At 53.2% G+C, this 13,923-nt stretch overlaps 1 protein-coding gene across 1 annotated transcript in view; it reads left to right on the top strand.

The window, feature by feature from the left end:
- Window positions 1–7,632: 7,632 nt before the first annotated feature.
- The window catches only part of Casz1 (castor zinc finger 1), a 146,791-nt gene continuing 140,500 nt past the window's right edge, over window positions 7,633–13,923 (top strand). Inside the window, exon 1 of the mRNA XM_021636204.2 lies at window positions 7,633–7,763. The gene's annotated coding sequence lies outside the window, so the exon portion shown is untranslated. The remainder of the gene's footprint in view (window positions 7,764–13,923) is intronic.

Below are 13,923 nucleotides of genomic sequence, written 5' to 3'. Positions count from 1 at the left end.
ACATACAGTCTAACTTGGGCAGGGTGAAGGCGGAGGCTGTGGTACGCACTGACATGGGGTAGATGGGTGAAGGCTGCGGCAGCACAGTGGAGACCTGTAGCTCAGTCCTGGGCAGGATCACCTCATAGAAATGTCCCAGAGGTGACCACGCCTCTTGTTTTGACCTTAGTTAAAACAAGTTAGTTGTTGCTATTTTTTTTTCAGACAGGGTCTCATGTAGTCCCTTACTCTGTAAGGAGGATAACATCGAACTTCTGAGCCTCCTGTCGCTACCTCCTGAGTAGTAGGATTGCAGCTTGTTACCATGCCCGGATTTGGATTGGAGGTGGTACTGGAGGAACCCAAAGGCTTTGTACACACGAGTAGAGCAGTGTGCCAGCGGGGTGGGTGTCTTCAGCCCCTTGATTTGGTCTTAATGGGTGAGTGTGAGGAAGAAAGGCCTCAGGGCAGAGGGAAGGGCTGCAGCACAGAGGCCCAGAGGTGAGGGCTGGAGAGCAGAGCCAGGCTGTAGGTAGCTCTACCTGGCTGAAGCAGAGGGTGGCGAGGGGGTGGGGCTGGAGAGGCAGGCAGAGCGCTGAGTACATCCAGGCCAGCCTGGCAGAGGTGGGAGGTCCTCCCACCCACACTCAACTACCTGGCACTCCTACCCGTGTGACACGAGGCACTTCATTAGCAAAACAGCCCTTTCCTGCCTCCCTGGGCGGCCCCACCCTCTGTGGGACTTGGTGCCATAGGCAGCTGTCACCTTCCCAGGTCCCGCTGGGAAGAAGTGTGGCTACTTCTGGAGTGCCAGCTCGAGTTCCTGACTGTGCCAACCTCAGGCGGGAATCTGCCTCCTAGGCCCGGAGAGGCAGGGCCTGTGCTTGCCGAAGTGGGAGCTGATTTCAGATGCAGAGAAATGGGAGGAAGGAGACAGGACAAGGGCTAATGCTGCGTACGTGTGGTATGTAGCAGGGGCCAGGGAGTATGGCTCCGACGAGGAGGGCAAGTAGGGAGAGGAGAGGCAGGTCTGACTTTTCAGTCTTGAGGTTTATCTTGTTCAACAAGCCCTGGTGCCAGGCCTGCCCTGCCCTGGCAGGCGTGGGCGTGGCCAAGGTGTTGGCCCATGGCTCTTCGGGTAAGAGGTGATGTCAGCAGCCAGCCCTGCCCCTCACCTGGCTGTCCCTTTGTGTATTCAGGTATCTGCTGCCAACTCAAGAGCCTGCCAGGGTACAGGACACAGCCATACTTCCAAACCTTCTTTAAAGGGACACGGGGACCTGGCCTGGCAGTGCTCCTTAGGACGCTCCTTAGGAAGCTGAGGCCAGTAGATCAAAAACTTCAAGGCCCACCTGAGCTGCAGAGAAAAGTTTGAGGAGAGTGTGGGTAGCTTAGTGAGATCCTGTCCCAAAATGAAAATAATAAATTTGAAAAACTAGAAAAGAAAAAACGGGTCTGGGGGTATAGCTCCGTGGCAGGACCCTTGCTGACCACGCACAGGGCCCAAGTTCAGTCCCTGCTGTGGAAAGGAAGGGGTCCAGAGCCTTACCAGAAAACGCTTGCCCATCCAGCCCTCCCCATTCTGCCTAAGATGCACTCCACACTTGCCTCCAGGGTGGCTGACAAGGTGGGTGAGAGGTGATTTCAGCAGGCAGTGCCTGGGGGGTTTCCTTTCCATCTTAGAATCCATTCCACACCCCGATACCCGACCCCCAGACCCGACGCTCACAGTGAGCCTACAAGCTCACGGTTTGTTGACACCCCTCACCCCAAATTGTTTGCATTAAACTCTTCCCCCAACCTCCCCCACTTTTTTTTTTCCTTGAAATTTAACACTTTTCTTCTACTGGTAAGTGTTGTGGAGGTTGCTAAAGCTGTGAGAAAATTCGGTAGAGATTAGAGACAATGGGACCAGGGAATGTTTCCTATAAGAAAATATTAGTCATCCGGGACTCTTCCCGTGACCAGGCAGAGGTAAACACAAATACCAAAAATGTCAGTTAATGAGAATAAAGTAGGAAGAAGAAGGTCGTGGCAGCAAGAAAAACACCCAGCTCCTTGCTTGGAGCTGAGACTCAGGCAGGGAAACCGAAAGCAGGTACCCAGCGCTCTTGAGCGCAGGAAAACAGGTAGTATTTATGGTATAGAAATCCCTAAGGATTTTCTGTCAAGAGGCTTCTGGAAGGCGTAGGAAGAGGCACTGCTCAATCGAGGATGTAAGAGAGACCAGGCCCCCCTCACCCCCGCCATCCCTTTCCCCCGTGTGGGCTGAGCACACAGGCCCAGAGCGTGGGTGCTGGCTGTGGGTCTGAAGATGGGAACAAGGACCTCACTTTCACTTCCAGTTCTGGAGTCCTTCACCCATCCCTGCTGAGGCTGTGGATCTCAGCAAGGCCACTTGAACCTTGAAACAGCCCCTGCATGTGGCCAGCTTGGTTCTAATAAGGATTCATGACTGGAATCACGGGATCCTTCACCCATTAAATTAGCAGGGGTTAAAAAGAGAGAGAGAACATTGAAGGTTGGACAGAGTGAGGTGGTGGTGGGCTGGTACAGCTGCCCGAGGGAGGGCAGAACCGCAGCGCTCTCCCGGAGGGGCCGATCTGGAAATGGGTCTCAAAAGCTTTGAAATGTATGCATGCTCTTTAACTCAGCAAACCCACTTTAAAGAATTTATGTGATTATTTATGGACGAGGATATTCATTAGGGTTATTTATAATAATGAAAAGAATTGGGAACAAGTTCTGTGTCCAAAATTTTCAATAGTGAAGGATTGCTTGAATAAATTATCACCTAACTCCTCTGTACAGCCATTAAAAGTCACATTGTGGAAGAATATCTAAGCATGTGAAAAAAAACATGCATGTTACTTATGTGTGGCAGGCTAAGAAAGGTCAGAAGTTCAAGGTCATTCATCCTCAGCCATATAAGGAATTCTAGACCAGCCTAGTATATAATAAAAGAAAATTACATTTTCCCTCTCTGTTTGTGTTTTCTGAGTTTTTTATGGCAAATATATGTTGTGTACATAAGTAAGAGACAAATAATTGCGTACTTTGCCAGAGGAACGAGAGTGTGCTGGGGAGGAAGGACTCACAGAGCTTAACAGTCTAGATGGGATCTGAGACCCGAACTCAGAGTTCAGGAAAAAGCCCCTCTCCCTGCCTCCCTCCCGGGGACACTCCCGAGAGAGACATTCGTAAATAAAATGAATGAACTCAGCTCTTTTTATTTTTAATTACAACTTGCCCAGTAATCACCATAACCACGTCCCTGGCATTTGTTTATTTAGTCACTAGGCATCTATTGAGTACCTACCAGGACAGCAGCTTCTTGAGACACAAGGAACCTCCAAACCAGCCCCTACCTGAGGAGAGCCTCCAGGCAAAGAATGGCCCAGGCGAAACAGTTCCCTGTGTATATGATCTGCCATGGTTTTAGTGCCTGCCTGCTGTGTACAGGATACTTTGTAATGGTCAAGGGTTTTGTTTGTTTGCTATTTAGATCGTGACAAGATGTAAAGGAGCCAGGTCTGGCGGTGCACATCTTATCCTAGAACCTGGGAGGCTGAATCACAACGATTGTTAGAGTTTAAGGCCAGCCTAGGGTACAACAGAAATACCAGCCCACTCAGGGTGACGTAGCAAGACACAAACAAATCAAGCACACATGGAGAGCTAGCTACGCTCTTGCCTCCTTTCCCACTACATCTCACACGATGAATACTGACAGCAGGCAGACGCTCTCCTTGCACTCTTGCTGAGTCAAGGAGTGACTGCTGCTAACCTGATGCCCGCTTAGCTGGTCCTGGGTTGGGGGTGGGAACTCAGACTGTCGACTTCAGTTTCGGGGAAGATGTTCTTTGTGTCCTCATCTGTATAATGGGTATCATGTTCATCAGTGTAACTACCTCTTATTGTCTGCGGGACTGGTGAGACAACCCAAGTGCTCCTTGACACATAGTAACCACTTGATAAACATTGGCTCCTGATATAAGGTCAGGTTTTGCTTTCAGTCTTTAGAGGATTATGTACCAAAAAATAAAAAAATTATATATATATATAAAAAACCAAACGAAGAGGTAAGCTTAGCTGCAATAGCATCCAAGGCTTTCCTAATCATACTACAGAGACCGGCTTAAATTTGTTTGTTTCATAATCAATTATTCAGACACAGTGTTTGGCTCCTGATCTCCAGAGATAAAGACACTGTCTGCATTCAGTGGGGGCAGTGTGTATGGGGGAGGTCTCCCTGGAGACTTAGAAATAGGATAGGCTCTTGATTACAAGCATTCCAGCCAGAGGCAGGGGACTGTCCAGTTTTCCCTGGCCAGACACAGGCCTCTAGAGACACCCCCTGGCCCACTGTGGACTCCCCCAAAATGCCAGGAAGTAGAAACCCAGGTGAGGATCACTTCATCCACTTGTGATGGTTGTACTATTTCAACTGCGCCAAACACATGTTTGGTTCTCTCTAGTCATTCTTGCCTAGAGCAGACACTTCAAGGTTCCTTGATTCCAGTGACTGACTCATCAGTGAGGGAGCCATTATATTCCAAGCACTGCCAGAGATACCCAGGACACCAAGGCCCATCAAGTCCCTGTTTCCAGGATGCTTCCATTCTAGCAGAGGCAGCCAGAAAGGAAACAGGAATCGATGCACAAGCAAACTCATTGTATATCCACAAACAGGATAAAGTAACAGAGAAAGGCCAGAGCTGCTGCCGCAGGAATCAGCAGCAGCAGGTGACCATGCTCAATGGGAGCCCATTGGGCTGCTGCAGCCTGCGAAATGGGCTGTCCCGGGCAGGACCCAGAGCAGGAGACAGCCTGGTGCTTTCTAGGATGGCAGGGAGTCAGTGTGACGGAGAGGAAAGGTACAGGGGAGGGAAATGAGAGCAAGCAGGGGTCACATCTTGAAGGACTTGCTACAGAGGGAAGAGTTGGGGTTCATTGGAAGGAATGCTCCAGGATGTTTTTTTTTTGGGGGGGAAAGCAAGAAAATGAGTAGAAAGAGCACCTGGGTTCAGCCCCTCTTTGGAGTCAGGGTGAGCAACAAAGCCAGGAAAGCAGGGTGGAGCCAGGACGACCCAAGCGAGGCAGGAACCCACTTTTGGAATGTGATGTTCCCTAGTCCCTTACATGTTTTTCTGCCTTGAGTTAGGCGTGGGGCTCCAACGGTACCCTACTCTGTCTACCTCTCCCGGCAACCTCTTGCTCTCTGCCCTTCAGCCTTCCCAAGATGCTAGTCACCTACACAGGTGAGGTTCCCATTGAGAAAGTAGGAAGACCCTTGGAAAAGGGCTGTTAGAGCCCCGAGGGGAAAAAAAGGGGGTGCAGAATAAGTAGGTTAATGGGAGTTTAGTGGATGAGATAGGTTTGTGAGGTTGAGGAGACGGTGGAAAGAAATGTGTAGTGGCAGGGATGCTTCTGGTGGGAAAGGGGGCCGAGCCTGATGCTAGACCTGATGGTGACGTAGAAAGACTGGCCAACTGTCACCATCCTCTTCCTAGGCAGGCCTACTTCATTGTCTAATTCATCCGTCTCTCACCGTGGAGAGTTTGGGCTCAGCAAACACAGACCAAGTGAATGAAGGAGCAATGAACTACTCCTGGAGGAAAAGGCAGACAGGGAACAAGGAGGGACGGAGGGCAGGAAGGACCAGGGAGCAGAAGAGTACTGGCTGTCCTCAGGAGCAATGACAATTACTGGCACTTACCGATCAATATCTTGGCCTGAGCTCTTTTCCTGCATTAACTTACTTTAGTCTCTCAACGCCCCCAGGCAGTACATACTATTATTATCCCCATTTCGCTGGTGAGCCAACTGAGGCACGGGGAGGTCAAATGTCTCCTTCAAGGTCACCCAGCTGGTGAGTGGCTGGCCATCGGGCCCCTTAGGTCAAGCTTCTAACTGCTTCTTTGAGCTGCTTCGGGAGTAAATGGGGGCCCTGTCAAGCATTAGAAGACCTGCTTGGCCATCTCTCAGATGGCAGCGACTCAGTTTCCCCTTGTGTGGGCTGGCAGGATTGAGCTTGAGATCTCTGGGGGATGGGAAGGATGTTGCGTGTTCTCTTGAGTCACCAGGTTTGAGTATCTCAGAGATGTTGGGTGAGGAAATCCTCGCCCTTGGATGGGAGAGCAGGCCCAGGGTCTGCTGTGGCTGCAAATAGTTCCTGTGAATTTCCGGAAAAGGGAGGAGGGGAGACAACAGAATGAACCAGAGAGGTGTCTACATCCCTAAATCTGGTCTTCGTGAGCCGACCAATAGTTCTGGGGGCTGGAAGGTTTTGGTTTGGGTTTGGGTTTTGCTCCAGCTTATTTTCCAGCAAATGTGAGTGACTCCAGCTGTCACATTGCATAGCGTCTAAAGAGTGTGAGACACCTCACAGCCTGGCTGAAAAGTTGTTTTAGGGACTCTACCTCCTCAGGGCCAGAGAGCCAGGGTCCTCAGACTCTGGCCACTTGCCTCTGGACCAATGAACTTTCAGCCTGTAGCAGGGCACAGAACACATCCCAGCATGTGTGTGTCCTGGCGATTGCTGTACAAGATGTGGGGTCGTGAGGCTGAGCAAAAGCCTCAGGGTAGGCCTCAGTCCCTGGCCACCGGCACTGTTTTTACCAGCCTGTGACATTTTCTTTTCACCTAACGCACTGGGTAAAAGCACATCCCAAAGCTGGGTCATAGTTTGCATTTTTGTTCATTTATTCAATTAATAATTTACCTCCTTAGTACTATTGTGGTCAGTCTCTCACTCATCTTGTCTTATGGGATCCCCCTGCTATCCCTTCCTGTCTCACTTCTTCAATTTCCATCCTAAATTTCTGCAGTAGGAAAAAAAAAATAGCACCATCACTGGTTCCATGCCGGGGTGTGGTGGCCTGGCTGGGAAAGGCAGGACCCAGGCTGTGGAGCCCTAGGACCCACGTGCGCGTGGACAGAGGAGGCCCTGCTGGTGTGCAAGGATGCAAGGAGTCCTTCAAGAGAGATGAGAGAGGCTGTCACCTTCCGCTGCCAGGCCAAGCCAGCGGCTCTCCCAAGACAGTTGCTTTCTTTCGCTGTGGCTCTTCTCACTCTCCAGTATTACCTTTTTAATGTATGTGATCTGCCCTCCCGCGCACAGAGTAAGGTCATTCTGCGTGGCCTGTCTTGCTCACTTCAGGATTTATTTCTTGCACAAGAGCTAAGTGAACAAACCCCCCTCCCCCGCAGAGAGTAAGAGCAAAGAAAATATCAAACAGCGAACCATTCCATTCGACCCTTCTAACAGCCTGACTTGGGGGGAAAAAAAAGCCAGTTTTCATTGAAAAAAGTAGGACCCAAACTCGGGGCGTCAAGGGGTTCAGAATAGCTGGAAAGTAATGCACCCTTGTCCCTTTCTCTCCTCTGTCCCGGTCTCAACTCCATTCACAGGATGTAGAAACCTCCCGGAACCGCAAAACGGAGCAGCGCTCCCTGATGCTGCTTCGCTGACCGAGCTCCGCGCGCGCACGCGGAGCCCAGCCTGGGCGGTGGGTGGGAAGAAAGCGAGAGGGGACGGTCTGGGGGTGTGAGGGTGGAGCAGAGCTCGGTCCCGCGATCCGGCCCGGGTTTTGCATGCCACCCACTCGCCCGCTCGGCCGCGGAGAATTCCATAATCACAGCGGGCGAGAGCGGAGACTGGGAGCGAAAAATCCGGGATCCGGCAACTTTGGTCGCGCATGCGCGCCCGCGGCGCTCCATCCCAAACACACACACATTTTTCCCCGGACTTGGAAAGTCACCCAAAGCCGCCCCAAGTGCAGGTAAGAGACTCGGCGCTCCTTCCACCGCACCCCCCCAAGCCCTCCACCTCTGAGGGCCTATCGGGGCGCCCCCAGGCTTCACCCCTGTCCCGGTGCAGCCCATTACCCCGGGGGTTGCCGCTTGCAGCCGGGAGCGGGCGAACGAGCGAACGACAGAGCCAGCCAGCCCGAGAGCGGCGGCTGCCACCAAACTCCGACCGTGCGGGAGGTAGGGGGCACGGGGGGCTGGCACCCCGGCGCGGGGCGGCGCGTCGCCCGCAGTGACCCAGGGGCATGCCCGGCGAGCCGCTCCAGCGGAGGGAGGGCTGCAGCTCCCGGAGGGGGGGTCACCTACTCCAGCTGAGGGGTCGGCGGGGCAGGGGAGAAGAAGGGGAGGTGCCAGGCACGAGTACAGGACTTTGCAACTAGGGTGGGGGCGCCCTCCGCGCCCCGGGCTGGGGCGCAGGTGCCTGCCAATACCCGCTGGTCGTTCCTGCTCCCACGCCCCCCTCCTGCTGCAGAGGGGTCGCGAGCTGTCTGGAAAAGAGGAGGAGGCAGGGGTGAGGGGCTCCTGGGGTGACTTTGCGAGACTTTGCCCAGGGGAAGGGGTGGGTGGGGATCTTCTCCAGCCGGCTCTTGCGCCCGGGCACCGGGGTGAGTGTGCCGCCGGCAGAGGTAGGCAGCGTCCGCGTGGGCGCGGGGGTGCCAGGGGGAGCTCCGTGTGGGAAAGCCGAGGCAAGAGGGTTCTTGGAGGAAGGAGCGGCGCCCCCTCTTCTCCCCGAGCCTGGGAAGTTTATCTCAAGTGCGGCGCTCCGAGCGCGGCAAGTGGCGCTCGTCTCCCCCCCACCCCCGGGGCTCCCCGGCTCGGGCTGGCAGCGCGGCGCTGGGGCCGGAGAGTCGGAGCAGCGGCCCCGGCGGCTCAGCGGCCGGCGGGAGCTCGCCCGGGGCTGGGGAAAAGTTCCGAGGGAGTTGTGGCGGCTTCTGTGTGCGCTGAGAGAGAAGTTGCGCCCGTCCGGGGGTTTGGGACCCCGGGCTGGCAGGCCCGATTGCGGGTGGAGCGGTGAGCCGGGGCGCCGGGGCTGGGCTGGGGGCCCTCCCCATGGGTGGGGGGGGAATCGAAGGTGTCCGGGACCCTAGGTGGGCCGAGGAGCACCCAGGGGCTTAGCGTTGGGAGAGGAGTCTCCCTGAAGCCAAGGGCACGGGGCTGAAACAGGCTCCTGGTAGAGGGCAGAGAGGAGAGCAGCTTGAGGGGCACAGGGGACAGTAAGGGGGAGGTGGCGGGGCCACCGGGACACTCGGGTCAGGCTTCAGCGCGGGGGAGCGTGGAGCGCTCACTGCCGGGGTGTCGGGGCGCGGGGCTCCGGGGGGTGCGCGAGAATCCGGGGGGACCCCGCCGGAGGGCTCCCCGGCCGCGGAGCTCCGGGACGGGGGGCTGAGGCGGCCGGGCGGAGCGGCAGCCGGTTTATTTTTACTCGGTGGCATTTGCAGAATGTGCAGCTGATGACCGCCGGCCGCCAGGAAGTTTTGCTTTCTGTTCTCGCTCTGTCTCTCCGCAGCCAGCGCGGCCGGGAGCGGGGGAGCCGGGGAGCCGGGCCGGGAGGGGAGAGGAGGGGGCGGCCGCGGGGGGGGGGGGGGAGGGCCGGGGAGCCCCGGGGCCGCGGGCGGGGTGCCCGGGGGCGCCGGGCCGCGGGGCCGCGGCGGAGCGAGCGCCCGTGCCCAGCGGACCCTCCTCCGCCAGGGGAACAGGTGTATGCGCCGTCAATCACGGCGGAGGCACCGGGGGGCGTCGGGCGGGATCGTAATAATAGCTCTTTCTCCAGGGGGTGGGCGCGGATTCCTCCTCCGAGCCCCGCCGGCGGGGTCCGGAGCTGGGGGAGAGGAGGAGCGCGGCCGGGGACCGCGTCTCCCCGCAGACAAGTTTCTCCGGACTCAGCCCCGCCTGGCGGAGCCGGCCGGCGCGGCGAGGACCTTCCCCGGGCAGGGCGACGGCGCGGGCGCCCGGGCTGAAGATGCGCCCCGCGGGGCTAACACCCCTCCTCCGAGGCGGAGCTCCCCCAACCCCGGCTGAGGCTTGGGGACACCGAGGGTGTACGTCGCCTCTCCAGAGGAGTCTTGGGGGCGGCCCGGCCCTCGGCTTGTGTCTGTGTGTGACTAGTCCAGCCAGCGCTCAGAACAGTTACAGAGCTGGGGCTGGGACGGGGTCCGGGATGGAGGGGTCTCCGGACAAAGTTGGCATGTTCAGGCCGTCTGTAAGCTGGTGCCGGCGCGCGGTGAGAGCGCACAGGGGGACTGGGAAACAGATCGCCTGGCAACGTTAGTGACACCCCTACCCCGGGCCCAGCGTGCGCGCGTACACACACACACACACACACACACACACACACACACACTCTCACACACACTCACACACTCACACACACACTCACACCGCCGTCTTAAAGGGAGCTGTCCCGGCTGAGCAGGAGCAGCTGCGCCAGGCGGGGGGCGGGGGTAGTTGGTCCCCCGGGGCTGCGCCCCGACTGCACTCCACGTGCCCGGAGGGGGCGCTGGGCAGATCCGCCAGCGCTTGGCTGGAGCCCCGGTGGCGGCCAGGCGGTGCGTCCCGGGCGGTCCTGACGCCCAGCACCGTCTCAAACAATTGGAACCACTTTCCCACTTCCCAAACTTTGGCTGTTCATGCTTTGCCCCTCGCTGGAGCTCTCGGGCCCTTTCCCGGACACGGAAGGGGAAACTTCTGCAGTCTCCGCGGCCGTCCAGCGTCAGTCTCCCCGGAACCTGGCGCATCCGAGACACCCCCTCACCCCATCTTGCTAGGCACCTTAGAGGCAGTTTAACGAGGGTTTATGGGAATATTGTTGAACTTCAGTAATCAGGTTTCCAGCGATCTTATGCCTCCTGTTTAATTTATTAGACTAGTTATTTATTCTGTTGATGATAATCTGTTGCTGGTTTCTATGGAGATGTTAAACTGATCTCTTTCAGAAATCAAACTCCATATGCACTTAAAACGTTTAAAGAGCCAGCGCCTCCCTCTCTCCCCACCTTGCCCTTTTTTGTTTTATTTTGTTTTTTAGACTTTGCACCTTCGTGTCTCGCCCTGAATATCAGTTCATTTTATTTCCTTCTGACGAAGGAGAGGAGCCCGGGAGACTCCCGCTTCGTGGCAAGTAGAGCTTATTATGGCTAACAGAAAGAGAAGGCTTTGATCGGCAAGTTGCGTCATCATTTAAAGCACATCATCTCCCACCAAGCCCTCCCCCCCACACACAGAAGAGCAAAATTCTTTCAAGATCAAAGGGGCCAATCTGAAAAAGAAAAAAAAAAAAAAAAAAAAAAACTATTGTTAAAAAAAATAGGAAAGTCAGCTAAATAGGCACCTCCCCCTTTCTATGTGCCTGCCTTGTGTTTCAGTGATTTTCTGAATAAGGAAAACAAAATTCAACTCATTTTTCATTCTTATTAATAGTGTATCTTGCCCCCCTCTCTTAATTTAAAAAGTTCAAAGTTAGATTTCTCTGCCTGTGGGGGTTGAGGTATATTTACTTTCTTTGAGATCCTGACCATCTGTTTTTGGAAATTTTGCCTCTGGGAAGAAGGGGAAAGGATTTTGCTCAAAGTTAATAGAGTGCTTTAATTTTTCTCCCCCTTTTGGAAAGTAGTCACCCAAAAATTTTAAGTCCTAATTTTTTTCTGCTTTTTAAGAGATTAGTAATATCTGGTTGGTGTCTGAAAGCACACCAACTTTTCCTCTTTTCTCCTCGGTGCAGTTTTTTTCCCCCTGTACACTTGTGACTTTGGTGGTCATGATGGGGGGGGGGGTGTCGGCGAATCAAGAAAGTAAGGCAGAAAATAATTGTCTTGATTGGTGACATTCTGAAAAATTGCAAACCTACTCTGGCTCTGATATTTATCACACTGACAGATATGATACAAAGCGATTGCATTTCGTAATGATCCTTGGGGACTAAGTTGTAGGTAAAACCATTTAATGCATTTTTAATATTAAAGTAAGACCCAGGCTCCATTCTCTTGGAGGTAGGGGGAATGGGTGTCCTTCTACAGAGCTGGTGCTTTCTGAGTAGCCCCCCCATACATTTCCATTTACTTCTTGGGGGAGGGCAACACACAGGACATTTGGCTTTCATAAATAAATTTATATCTGGCCAGAAGGCCCAATACTAAATAAGAGCTCACTTAAAAAAAAAAAAATCAAGACTCCACCCTGCTATAAGAAATAAAACAGGCAGGACTGCCCCCCCACACCCCTGCTTCTCTCTTCCATGCTCTTATTTTGCAGAGGGGTGGGGTGATTGTTGCTTTTCAGTTCACAGGAGAGAGGGGGAAGCTGATCCTGTTATTTCCCTCTTTGCTATATTTTAAATTTTTGTTTGATTTGGATTGCAAACAGAGCGGAGGCTTAGGAGTAAAAAGAGCACTGTGGCTTTAAACTCAGGAGTTTGCATATTCTCCTTGTATCTTTCCCCTTTGCTAATTATTGTGTTGTTTTCAGAGCAAATATGTCATATCCATGGCGACCGGGCAGGTTTATTGTCTTTCTGAAGCAATAGCTCACATAAGTAATTAATGACTTTCTTTTTTTTCCTCTGGCTTAGGTTAAACAGATCATTCAAGGAAAGTCATCTCTCTCTCTCTCTCTCTCTCTCTCTCTCTCTCTCTCCCCACTCTTGTTTGTTTTTTTTTCTTTCTTTTTAAAGCTCTGTAACATAAGAACATGAGTTAGAACAAGAAAATACTTTAACTAAAAGAGTCAACAGTTTATTTCGCCCGGCTTCTTTTAAAAGCTGAAATGTCAGCCCTCAGACCTGGGCACTGTCATCTCCCACCCCTGAGCAGGGCCGTCCAGGCGTGGGCTGCCAGCCGCCCGGAAGGCTGCGCACAGGGAGGCCTGCAAGTGCTGGTGCTGGGTGTGGGGGGTGCTGGAGGAATGTGCTTTTGAGACTGGGGGCAGCAGTTCAAAGTGAGTATTTCTCCTGTATTTAGCAGAATTTAATTAAATTGTTTACAGGGAAGAATTAATGAGTTGGTGGCAACATGCCCCCATGTCCCCTCTTTTTCTCATCTGTTAATTGGAAGGATGAAGTTTTTTCTTTTCCTATTCACCTTCAGCATCCTCTGGCCTTTGTCTTAAGTACCTTTTCCTGGGAAAGTAGGTTTTGGAATCTCCTCTGGTTAATATTTCCAACATGATAGTAGACTTTGGGTTTCTCTTTTCTTTTTTCCTGTTAGACTTCCAAAGTGAGGCTGATTCTTTCTTGGGAATCAACAGTCTGGTCAGAACTTAGATCTTGTAACTTTGTTATTCCTTGGGGAAAGAGGACCCTTTTAGCATGGAAAATTGCATGGAGGAGGAAGCTCCCTACAGCACACTGTGACAAGCGTGCTGTGCACACAGCGTTAAGAAGGCAGAGGCCACCCTTTTCTCTTTCCTCAACAGTCACCTTGTATATCTGTCTTACATGGACCTTCGCTAGCAAGAAGGCTTATGATGTCAGCCTTTAACTTTAGAAATGTGTTAGGTTTTCTACCCGCCAGCTGCTCCTTCGCCCTCCCCAATAACATTAAGCACACTGACACTGCCTTCCCCACCTCTTTTAAACATTTCACAGAGAGCCAAGGTTTTGCGTGTGCCCTTCAAAAGCGGGGGGGGGGGGGGCAGTGGGAGGTGGAGAGAGAGGTGCTTGTGTTGTCCTCAGACACAATTTAAAAGAATATTTGCCTCCTTCTGAAGTAGGACTAGTTCAGGAAGGCTGGGAATCATCGGGAAGAGTCTTTTTTTTTTTTTTTTTTTTTGGCATTGACAATAAAAATCTAAAAAAGAGAGATTTATTTGGCATCTGGTTTCTGAGAAGGAGAAGAGAAGGCAGGGCTGGTGCTGGGGCTCCAGTAGAGCTCTAATTGAGCCCGTAACCTCTTGATGTCTATATCAGAGAAGCAGGCATGAGCGGAGGGACCGGGCTGAGGCAAACAAGCCTGCTGGAGGAGCTGGGGGCTGAGGCACGGGGAGAGGGAGGTAGATTTAATTTATAGACATTTTAAAAACTGTAATTTCATTAGGATCTGCTCTTCCTTTTCTCTGAAGGGCAGCCCGGCAGACCGATAAGGCTGCTCCCTCTGCCCGGGATTCGCGTGTGTTTGCTGGGCACAAGTCTCCGTGTCCTTG

The sequence above is a fragment of the Meriones unguiculatus genome, chromosome 3 (genome assembly GCF_030254825.1).
Source record: "Meriones unguiculatus strain TT.TT164.6M chromosome 3, Bangor_MerUng_6.1, whole genome shotgun sequence".
In the NCBI taxonomy this organism is placed as follows: Eukaryota; Metazoa; Chordata; class Mammalia; order Rodentia; family Muridae; genus Meriones; species Meriones unguiculatus.
Note: the sequence above shows the minus strand (reverse complement) of the source record. Positions and strands in the feature narration are given on the sequence as shown.